The following is an 11,264-nucleotide window of genomic DNA, read 5'->3' as shown; positions in this document are numbered from 1 at the left end:
AATAGCAGTTCTACAAGCTCATTGAGCTCAGTTCGGGGCTCTCCCCCAGGCTGGCAGAGGGAGAGTAGTGCCCAGGATTACAGCTTAGTCAATTGGCACTGGGTGAAAAAAAATGGGTTACAAAAATCGTGGGATAAAAAGAGAAAAGAAAGTGTATTTGAAACAAAACATTAAACAGATCACTAATAGGCTTACACACCTAATTAACACTCAGTGATGTTTGTCATTTTTTTATAATACTTTTCAATCTGTATTTCATGAACTGATAACAAACCAAGCTAACCGTCAATAAACTCAACACAATATTAGTCCGGCCGTTTCGAACAAAAATCGTACACTTTACGATAAAAGCATGACATTTGGCACACCGTTAGGGCATGCCATAAGGAACATTTTTGGCTATAGGGCCATCGCAGTTTTGTCCTGTGGTAACTATGGCAGCCATTTTCCAAAATGGCCACCACCTGCTGTCATTTTACCAATAACTCAGGTGCTAGACCACCTAGGATCTTGATTCTGGTGACTAATCCTACATTTTCAAGGATGAGGAATACAGTGGTACTATTTACAACATGCTACTACCTAACTACATATATCTGGCATTCAGTTAATTCAATAATTGTAAACCCATCAAAATATGTAATGATGTAGTACAGTAGCCTACATGTTTTCAAACTGACACGTGAGAGTCAAGAATGCAGTACTTCACTGTTTTCACTCTTTTATTAGTAGTCGCATTGCATAATTATTTTAAATGGACTATAAGACACAACAAAGACAGAGTACTCATGAGTCATAGCATAATGGCATATAGACCAATTATTTGCGCTGGTTTCACCCAGCGCAAATACACCCCAACCCCCTCTTGTGTGTTGGCTAGTGAGGTGCGTCCTAGCGAGACCTGATAGAATGGGTTTCATTGCGCACATACTGGTTCCGCACATATTGGTTCTTAGCAGTGTGACGTCGTCTGTTAAGGGGTCTATTCAATAAAGCCAGATAATCTACACAATGTTAGTTGCACAGTCCACCACAGTAGCAAAGGGCAGTACACTGAAGTGCTGTCTTAACACATCTGCATTGTCCACTGCATCCCTTTTTGCAACCACAGCGGAAGAGTTCCCGACAGGCCAGGCTCGCTTCTGTGTGGTCCAGTGCACTTCCCATCCTCCTGTCAAAATTAGAATCAGCTTTATTGTCAGATCACAGGTTTACAAGTGTAAAGAAGTGGATTAAATTATTTGCATTCACCTGTCTCCTTCCTCTTCCACCCCCATTCACCTGGGGATGGGAGTTCAGGGGCTGCAACCATCGCCTGTCCCCAGCAGTGGCCAGCTTGGTAGGCTGCCCTCTTTGTATGTTGAATCAGTGCAGCTCGTGTTGGGGGGAGTCCATCAATTGTTCTGCCCTTCTAGGTGAATAGCTGCTTCCGTGCCTGATTCACTGATGCCTGGCCGCTAGTATGGTCATAGAGCAATACCACAAATGGTCAGTATCATTATCATGGTCAGTATCATGGTCAGTACCAAGGTCAGTACCATGGTCAGTACCATGGTCAGTACCAGTACCATGGTCAGTATCAGTACCATGGTCAGTATCATGGTTAATTATGGTCAGTACCATGGTCAGTATCATGGTCAGTATCAGTATCATGGTCAGTACCATGGTCAGTATCAGTATCATGGTCCATACCATGGTCAGTATCATGGTCAGTATCAGTACCATGGTCAGTACCATGGTCAGTATCATGGTCAGTATCAGTATCATGGTCAGTACCATGGTCAGTTTCATGGTCACCATGATACTGACCATGATACTGACCATAATTAACCATGATACTGGCCATGATACCGACCATGATACTGACCATGATTCTGACATTAAACTGACCATGATACTGACCATGAAACTGACATTCTACAGACCATGATACGTACATGATATTGACATTATACCGACCATGATACTAACCATCATACTTGCCAGGAAACAACAATTTGAGCCGTTATTGTCTCCGCCAGGCCGAAAGGCATGGCGAGAGAGTATGTTTTACCCCTGTCCGTCCGTCCGTCCGTCCGTCTGTGAACAGCTAATCTCTGGCACCGTTAGCCCGGTTTATTACTGTAAATGTATTACATTATGAGCAGTTATTACATTATGAGTTGCTACAGCAACTCATAATGTAATAACGGCTCATAATGTAATAAACGAAATGTAATAAAAGCTCATAATGTAATAAACTAAATGTAATAAAAGCTCATAATGTAATAAACTAAATGTAATAAAAGCTCATAATGTAATAATCAGCTCATAATGTAATAAAATCATGAGCCCATAATGTAATAATGTGTTACATTAAGAATCTTGCGTAGCCACTCATAATGTAATAACACTGCATAATGTAACCAGAAAAAGTGCTCCCCGGAGCACAGGTCTCCGCCAGGTCAGGGAGGTTATTGTGGCCTCCTGGTGGCGCTATAATAGGCCAATGTGAAAAGGGTGCTATTTCTTCTTAGGCCTTTCAATCGGACACTGCATTCATGATTTGAGGCATTTTGTTCCAAAAATGTGTTTTGCTAAATTAGACCTGCTGGTGGCGCTATAACAGGCCAATGTGAAAAGGGTGCCATTTCTTCCTCGGCCTAGTGGGAAGGTGTGCGCAAAATTTCACGGCAATCGCACACTGCGTTGATGATTTGAGGCATTTTGTTCAAAACGAACCAATCCTGCAAACTTTGGAAGCCAATCTTAGCCAATCAGGATAGAATATAAAAATCGGAGAGACCCGTGTTGATCACATGACTATATAGATACTGTGTACCGATTTGCGTGAGGTTTGGACAAAATCTGTAGGAGTGATATCCAAAAATGTGTTTTGCACAAATCGGCCTCCTGGTGGCGCTATAACAGGACAATCTGAAAATTTTGGGGCAGATGTTCGGCTTTGGCATCCAGGGAGTGTGTGTGCACAGTTTCGCAGCGGCCGGGCTAACAGACACACGGACGGACGGACGGACAGACAGGGGTAAAACTTACTCTCTAGCCATGCCTTTCGGCCTGGCGGAGACAATAACGGTTCAAATTGTTGTTTCCTGGCAAGTATGATGGTCAGTATCATGGTCGGTATAATGTCAGTATTATGTACGTATCATGGTCTGTAGAATGTCAGCATCATGGTCAGTATCATGGTCAGTTTAATGTCAGTATCATGACAGTATTATGGTCAGTTTAATGTCAGTATCATGGTCAGTATCATGGTTAGTATCATGGCCAGTTTAATGTCAGTATCATGGTCAGTATCATGGTCAGTATCATGTCAATATAATGTCAGTATCATATACGTATCATGGTTAGTATCGTGTCAGTATCATGGTCAGTTTAATGTCAGTATCAAGGCCAGTATCATGGTCGGTATCATGGCCAGTATCATGGCCAGTATCATGGTTAATTATGGTCGGCATCATGGCCAGTATCATTGTGACCATGAAACTGACCATGATACAGACCATGATACTGATCATGATACTGACCATGATACCGACCATGGTACTGACCATGATACTGATACTGACCATGGTACTGACCATGGTACTGACCATGGTACTGACCATGATACTCACCATGATACTCACCATGATACTGACCATGATACTGACCATGATACTGACCATGATACTGATACTGACCATGATACTGATAATGATTATTATGATGTAACACTTTACTTTTCTCAACAATATGAGACATTATTACATTATGAACTTTTATTACATTATAAGCGGCCACGTGAGATTTATAATGTAACACATTATTACTGTAGTAACTGAGTAGTACCACTGTAATATGCCCGACTACGCCACCTCCCGCTTGTGGAGGGGGCAGGAGGAACCCTTAAACCTTATTCTGTTCAACTTCCCTTAAACAGGAACAATTATTTTACTAGAGGCAGTTTGTGGAAAAATATAACAACTTTATTACCATAAAATTACAAAACACATCACTGTCTATTACAAACTAGCACGACAATTAAGGTATTTAAGGCAAGGTATTTAGTATTAAAATGGCAATCTAACAGTTACCTCTCACATTATAAGGAAGGGCGGGTGCACACAGTGAATACCAAAATAACTAGGGGAAAAGAAAAGGGGACAGGCCTCAAAGAAATCATGCAATATAAATCCAAAACTCAAATCCAAAACATGCAGTGCCAGGTTATATGAATACACACCAATAAAACCAAAGGGGTCCCCAGTGCAGTCCCAAGCTGAGAGGAGAGCCGTGTGCAGCAGGGCGGACCCGGCCTTGAACAGGGTTACATGAATTAAACTGTAACAGAACAGAGGAGAGAAAGTTAAAATATGCCAATATGGATAAATGTTAAAACCTATGCCTACAGTGTACCTTGGCTAGATGGCTCAAACAAACAAAACAAAAAGAGTAAATTAACAGTGGAAAACAGTGGCCGGTGTGGTCCCTTTAAGGAGACAAACAAAACGCATTAGTTGCCAGCCCTAGTATCACACTATAAAACATTATATTCAAATCATTAAAAGAACAAAACAGCTTAAAACCTACTTTGTGTTGCAGTAACGGTGCACACAATATAAGGCCAAGGCGAGGGGGCAACCTCAACACCAGAGCTGCTGTATAAAAGAAGACAGTGATGTTACAAACTAAAATACATTAAAATCCACAAAAAGGCAATGCATAAGATACTGCTTTACCCGTGTCTCCAGGTAGGGCAGACAGAACAGAACAGAAACTGAAATAATAAATAAATGCATTAAAAGATAATAAAACACAATGCTGTTGGCTAAATTAAAGTGCTAAAGAGCATGGGAAGCCTCCATGTGCTCAACAGAAAATAGGCAACCAAACAAACAAAAGCCAGTAGTAACATGTGCTCAAACAATAAGCTAAACATTAGCATGAGCTACAACAAACAAAAGGGTCGCACAAAGTAGCAGATCTACAAGGTTCAGTTTTTGGCCTACCATGTGTTCTCCTTCTCCCTGCATGAACCATGCTGCCTACAGCAGAGACAAATGGCTCTCTACTGGGAGGAGCTGGCTTTTATACTTCCTGGTCATGGTGGTCAGGTGCAGTGGGTGCACCAGTCACCTAGATTCCCACATTACATTATAGAAAAATCTGTTATTACGTTATGCGCTAATTCTTTTATTACATTATGAGCTGATTATTACATTATGAGTTTTTATTACATTTAAATTATTACATTATGAACCATTATTACATTATGAGCCGTTATTACATTATGAGTTGCTACAAGCTCACTGCCAGCCTGCAGGTGCATAGATCACTACACACATACACGTTGTACTACTATACTTACTTACCGCAACATTTTACGATGGATTTTCGTTTTAAATGCATTTTTTCCCCCATGAGTTTTTTTGCCGTTTGTAACCCTGAACCTAACTCTAAATCCTAATTCTGACCCCAACCTGAATCTTTTCCTAATTGTAACCTTGGCTCTAAAAGTCTTTGTTAACAAATTCTCTTGTGGTGTCCAGGAAAATGGCCTTCACAAGGTCAATTTCTACTATACTTATGGGGACACGCGGCCCTCAAGTATATTCATAAACACACACACACACACACACACACACACACACACACACACACACACACACACACACACACACACACACACACACACACACACACACACACACACACACACACACAGGAATGAGAAGTGAGCTGCTATGATTATCAGTAGGTCGTCAGTAAATGCACATTGCTAACTGCTGTCTGTGTGTGCTTTTCCCTGTGCACCAGGAGACCAACAGAGAGCTGAGCAGGTCCTGCTGCATCCTCCTGCAGAGATGTTTGATTTCAAGATAAAGTTTGCAGAGACCAAAGCTTATGCCAAGGTACGGCTGAGACGAATGTCAGAATGATAGGAATCTGATTGGGAGTTGATGGGGATTTTAATCAATCCAATGACAATAAAATGTCTAAAGTGACACTTTGGTACCACTACCACAAAACTCAAGCCAAGCCATACTAGAAAGAAATGGATTGGAAAAGGTTGTATCCAGTTTAACTGAGCACTAGGCTTACGTGATCATAATTCTTGTTAATGGCATCAATGGACATTTAGTTAAAAGTTTTACATTAATAAAAGTTTAAGAAGAGTAATGAATATCATATCATAAAATTAGGATAATCATTTCTGGATCCTAAACTTATTACGATATTTATCAATTCCGATTCCTTCATTTTCATGGGTACCTGGCAGTTTGGATATGGTTCCTAATTTCTATACCCAACCGTGACTGTGTGTCTTCCAGGCCATCGAGATGGAACTGAGGAAGATGGAGGTGGGCCAGGCTAACCGCCAGGTGTCCCTCCTCACCGCCTTCATGCCTGAGTCCTTCCTCCGCCATGGAGGAGACCACGACTGTATCCTGGTGCTGCTGCTCATTCCAAGGCTCATCTGCAAGGTGTGTGTGATCTGCAAAAAAACGAAAAAAATAGTCTGACCAATGCCACATGGGTTCGATCCTGATTTTGGAGAGTCCTAGACCACTAATGTTTGACCGATCTTTTGTAAAAAAAAAAGTATTTGAATGTATTTAACAACATAAGCCCATTTTCAGAAGTAGCCTATCTACAAGCTCACAATGTGTCGTGAGCTTGTAGATCGACTATTTTTGTTATTGTTTTGAAAACGTTTGTTAATGTTCACTTAAAATGACATGCCCAAATAGGGACACTCTGTTGAAAGTGGTAAAACATTGGGACACATCGGCAGCCAACCGATGTATCGCTCAGGCTCTGCTTACCACCTGTTCCCAACATGTCCGTGTGTCATTTCCCCTGCAGGCGGAGTTGACCCCCTGCAGGGAACCGCGATGAGGGGATCCCGTGGAGAGCAGCTCAGCTTCGCCTCAGGACTGGTCGACTCCCTGGGCCTGCTGCAGGCCACTCTGCACAAATATGAACCGTGAGTGACTATCGCACATGAGAGACTAAATTGGGAATGTTGTCATTGGAGAAAACCCACCATGCTAAAACTTTATAACAAGATTCTAAATAAATTAAAAGATTCTGGTAATGCTCCATGTTGCTATTCAGAACTGAACACCTTTATTCCCAATGTATTGAATATCTTCAATAAAAATTCAGTCCAATGAGAGACAACTTTTCTCGCTCGTATTTCGTTTATAAGTTTTGTCCTCTGTTAACTACTTAAGCCCTACATACTTACCGACATACCGTATGACGAATAGTGAAACTAGCAATTCTACAAGCTCACAACAATCTGCTATTTTTGCTGCAAGGGAAAGTGCAACATTGTATCATATTGGTTCTGAATCTGAACAAAGCAAACGCACTACTGGTTTGAAAACACACTTAATGCATTACTTTTGAGCGTCCTGTGTATCACAAAAACCTTAACGTTATCGGTCTCTCCACTCTCGCCACTTCTAACATTATCTGTCCTTCCATTGTCATGTCCTCCTCTCATCCAGGGCTATGAGTGGCTGCAGTGTGGAGGTGTTTAAGAGGATGGGCACGCTGTACTCTGAAATGAGCGTCCACAAGCGCTCTCGGGACTGCTTCATCGACCTGCTGCACAAAGACCAGCTGGATGAGACCATTCAAGTGGAGCCACTCACCAAGGCCATCAAATACTACCAGGTAACAACAATACAGGACCTCTAGGCTGACATCTAGCATTTAAAACATGCACACATTTGTGTGTGTGTGTGTGTGTGTGTGTGTGTGTGTGTGTCTCTCTCAATGTGTACATTGGGAATAAAGGTGTTCAGTTCTGAATAGCAACATGGAGCATTACCAGAATCCGCTCTGCTCCGCTCCGCTCTGAGACGCTCTGCTCTGAGACGCTCTGAGACGCTCTGCTCTGAGACGCTCTGCTCCGCTCTGCTCCGCTCTGAGACGCTCTGCTCTGAGACGCTCTGAGACGCTCTGCTCTGCTCTGAGACGCTCTGCTCCGCTCTGAGACGCTCTGCTCTGAGACGCTCTGAGACGCTCTGCTCTGAGACGCTCTGAGACGCTCTGCTCCGCTCTGAGACGCTCTGCTCCGCTCTGAGACGCTCTGCTCTGAGACGCTCTGCTCCGCTTCGCTCTGAGACGCTCCGCTCCGCTCTGAGACTGCTTTGCTCTGAGACTGCTCTGCTCTGAGACGCTCTGCTCCGCTCCGCTCTGAGACGCTCCGCTCTGCTCCGCTCTGAGACGCTCTGCTCTGCTCCGATCTGAGACTGCTCTGCTCTGAGACGCTCTGCTCCGCTCCGCTCTGAGACGCTCTGCTCCGCTCTGAGACGCTCTGCTCTGCTCTGAGACGCTCTGCTCCGCTCCGCTCTGAGACGCTCCGCTCTGCTCCGCTCCGCTCTGAGACTGCTCTGCTCTGAGACTGCTCTGCTCCGCTCCGCTCTGAGACGCTCCGCTCCGCTCTGCTCCGCTCCGCTCTGAGACTGCTCTGCTCTGAGACGCTCCGCTCTGAGACGCTCCGCTCTGCTCCGCTCCGCTCTGAGACGCTCTGCTCCGCTCCGCTCTGAGACGCTCCGCTCTGCTCTGAGACGCTCCGCTCTGAGACGCTCCGCTCTGCTCTGAGACGCTCTGCTCCGCTCCGCTCTGCTCCGCTCCGCTCTGAGACTGCTCCGCTCTGAGACGCTCTGCTCCGCTCCGCTCTGAGACGCTCCGCTCCGCTCTGCTCTGAGACGCTCTGCTCCGCTCCGCTCTGAGACGCTCCGCTCCGCTCTGAGACGCTCCGCTCCGCCATGGAGGAGACCACGACTGTATCCTGGTGCTGCTGCTCATTCCAAGGCTCATCTGCAAGGTGTGTGTGATCTGCAAAAAAACGAAAAAAATAGTCTGACCAATGCCACATGGGTTCGATCCTGATTTTGGAGAGTCCTAGACCACTAATGTTTGACCGATCTTTTGTAAAAAAAAAAGTATTTTAATGTATTTAACAACATAAGCCCTGTTCATACATTTTCAGAAGTAGCCTATCTACAAGCTCACAATGTGTCGTGAGCTTGTAGATCGACTATTTTTGTTATTGTTTTGAAAACGTTTGTTAATGTTCACTTAAAATGACATGCCCAAATAGGCACACTCTGTTGAAAGTGGTAAAACATTGGGACACATCGGCAGCCAACCGATGTATCGCTCAGGCTCTGCTTACCACCTGTTCCCAACATGTCCGTGTGTCATTTCCCCTGCAGGCGGAGTTGACCCCCTGCAGGGAACCGCGATGAGGGGATCCCGTGGAGAGCAGCTCAGCTTGGCCTCAGGACTGGTCTACTCCCTGGGCCTGCTGCAGGCCACTCTGCACAAATATGAACCGTGAGTGACTATCGCACATGAGAGACTAAATTGGGAATGTTGTCATTGGAGAATACCCACCATGCTAAAACTTTATAACAAGATTCTAAATAAATTAAAAGATTCTGGTAATGCTCCATGTTGCTATTCAGAACTGAACACCTTTATTCCCAAAGTATTGAATATCTTCAATAAAAATTCAGTCCAATGAGAGACAACTTTTCTCGCTCGTATTTCGTTTATAAGTTTTGTCCTCTGTTAACTACTTAAGCCCTACATACTTACCGTCATACCGTATGACGAATAGTGAAACTAGCAATTCTACAAGCTCACAACAATCTGCTATTTTTGCTGCAAGGGAAAGTGCAACATTGTATCATATTGGTTCTGAATCTGAACAAAGCAAACGCACTACTGGTTTGAAAACACACTTAATGCATTACTTTTGAGCGTCCTGTGTATCACAAAAACCTTAACGTTATCGGTCTCTCCACTCTCGCCACTTCTAACATTATCTGTCCTTCCATTGTCATGTCCTCCTCTCATCCAGGGCTATGAGTGGCTGCAGTGTGGAGGTGTTTAAGAGGATGGGCACGCTGTACTCTGAAATGAGCGTCCACAAGCGCTCTCGGGACTACTTCATCGACCTGCTGCACAAAGACCAGCTGGATGAGACCATTCAAGTGGAGCCACTCACCAAGGCCATCAAATACTACCAGGTAACAACAATACAGGACCTCTAGGCTGACATCTAGCATTTAAAACATGCACACATTTGTGTGTGTGTGTGTGTGTGTGTATGTGTGTCTCTCTCAATGTGTACATTGGGAATAAAGGTGTTCAGTTCTGAATAGCAACATGGAGCATTACCAGAATCCGCTCTGCTCCGCTCCGCTCTGAGACGCTCTGCTCTGAGACGCTCTGAGACGCTCTGCTCTGCTCTGAGACGCTCTGCTCCGCTCTGAGACGCTCTGCTCTGAGACGCTCTGAGACGCTCTGCTCTGCTCTGAGACGCTCTGCTCCGCTCTGAGACGCTCTGCTCTGAGACGCTCTGAGACGCTCTGCTCTGAGACGCTCTGAGACGCTCTGCTCCGCTCTGAGACGCTCTGCTCCGCTCTGAGACGCTCTGCTCTGCTCTGAGACGCTCTGCTCCGCTTCGCTCTGAGACGCTCCGCTCCGCTTTGAGACTGCTTTGCTCTGAGACTGCTCTGCTCTGAGACGCTCTGCTCCGCTCCGCTCTGAGACGCTCTGCTCCGCTCTGAGACGCTCTGCTCTGCTCTGAGACGCTCTGCTCCGCTCCGCTCTGAGACGCTCCGCTCCGCTCTGCTCCGCTCCGAGACTGCTCTGCTCTGAGACTGCTCTGCTCCGCTCCGAGACGCTCCGCTCTGAGACTGCTCTGCTCTGAGACGCTCTGCTCCGCTCCGCTCTGAGACGCTCCGCTCTGCTCCGCTCCGCTCTGAGACGCTCTGCTCCGCTCCGCTCTGAGACGCTCCGCTCTGCTCTGAGACGCTCTGCTCCGCTCCGCTCTGAGACGCTCCGCTCTGCTCTGAGACGCTCTGCTCCGCTCCGCTCTGCTCCGCTCCGCTCTGAGACTGCTCCGCTCTGAGACGCTCTGCTCCGCTCCGCTCTGAGACGCTCCGCTCCGCTCTGCTCTGAGACGCTCTGCTCCGCTCCGCTCTGAGACGCTCCGCTCCGCTCTGAGACGCTCCGCTCCGCTCCGCTCCGCCATGGAGGAGACCACGACTGTATCCTGGTGCTGCTGCTCATTCCAAGGCTCATCTGCAAGGTGTGTGTGATCTGCAAAAAAACGAAAAAAATAGTCTGACCAATGCCACATGGGTTCAATCCTGATTTTGGAGAGTCCTAGACCACTAATGTTTGACCGATCTTTTGTAAAAAAAAAAGTATTTTAATGTATTTAACAACATAAGCCCTGTTCATAC

At 45.5% G+C, this 11,264-nt stretch overlaps 1 long non-coding RNA gene across 1 annotated transcript; it reads right to left on the bottom strand.

The window, feature by feature from the left end:
* Positions 1 to 788: 788 nt before the first annotated feature.
* LOC311048844 lies at positions 789 to 5,205 on the bottom strand. The gene is made up of 5 exons (XR_014601123.1): positions 4,995 to 5,205; positions 4,576 to 4,643; positions 4,229 to 4,326; positions 1,252 to 1,457; positions 789 to 1,171 (listed from the first exon to the last, which is right to left on the bottom strand). It is a non-coding gene; the product is annotated as an uncharacterized lncRNA (long non-coding RNA).
* Between the last annotated feature and the right edge of the window lie 6,059 nt (positions 5,206 to 11,264).

Source organism: Gymnoscopelus microlampas (assembly GCF_963454915.1).
Source record: "Gymnoscopelus microlampas genome assembly, chromosome: 7".
Taxonomy (NCBI): Eukaryota; Metazoa; Chordata; class Actinopteri; order Myctophiformes; family Myctophidae; genus Gymnoscopelus; species Gymnoscopelus microlampas.
This window is presented reverse-complemented; position numbering and strand designations above follow the sequence as displayed.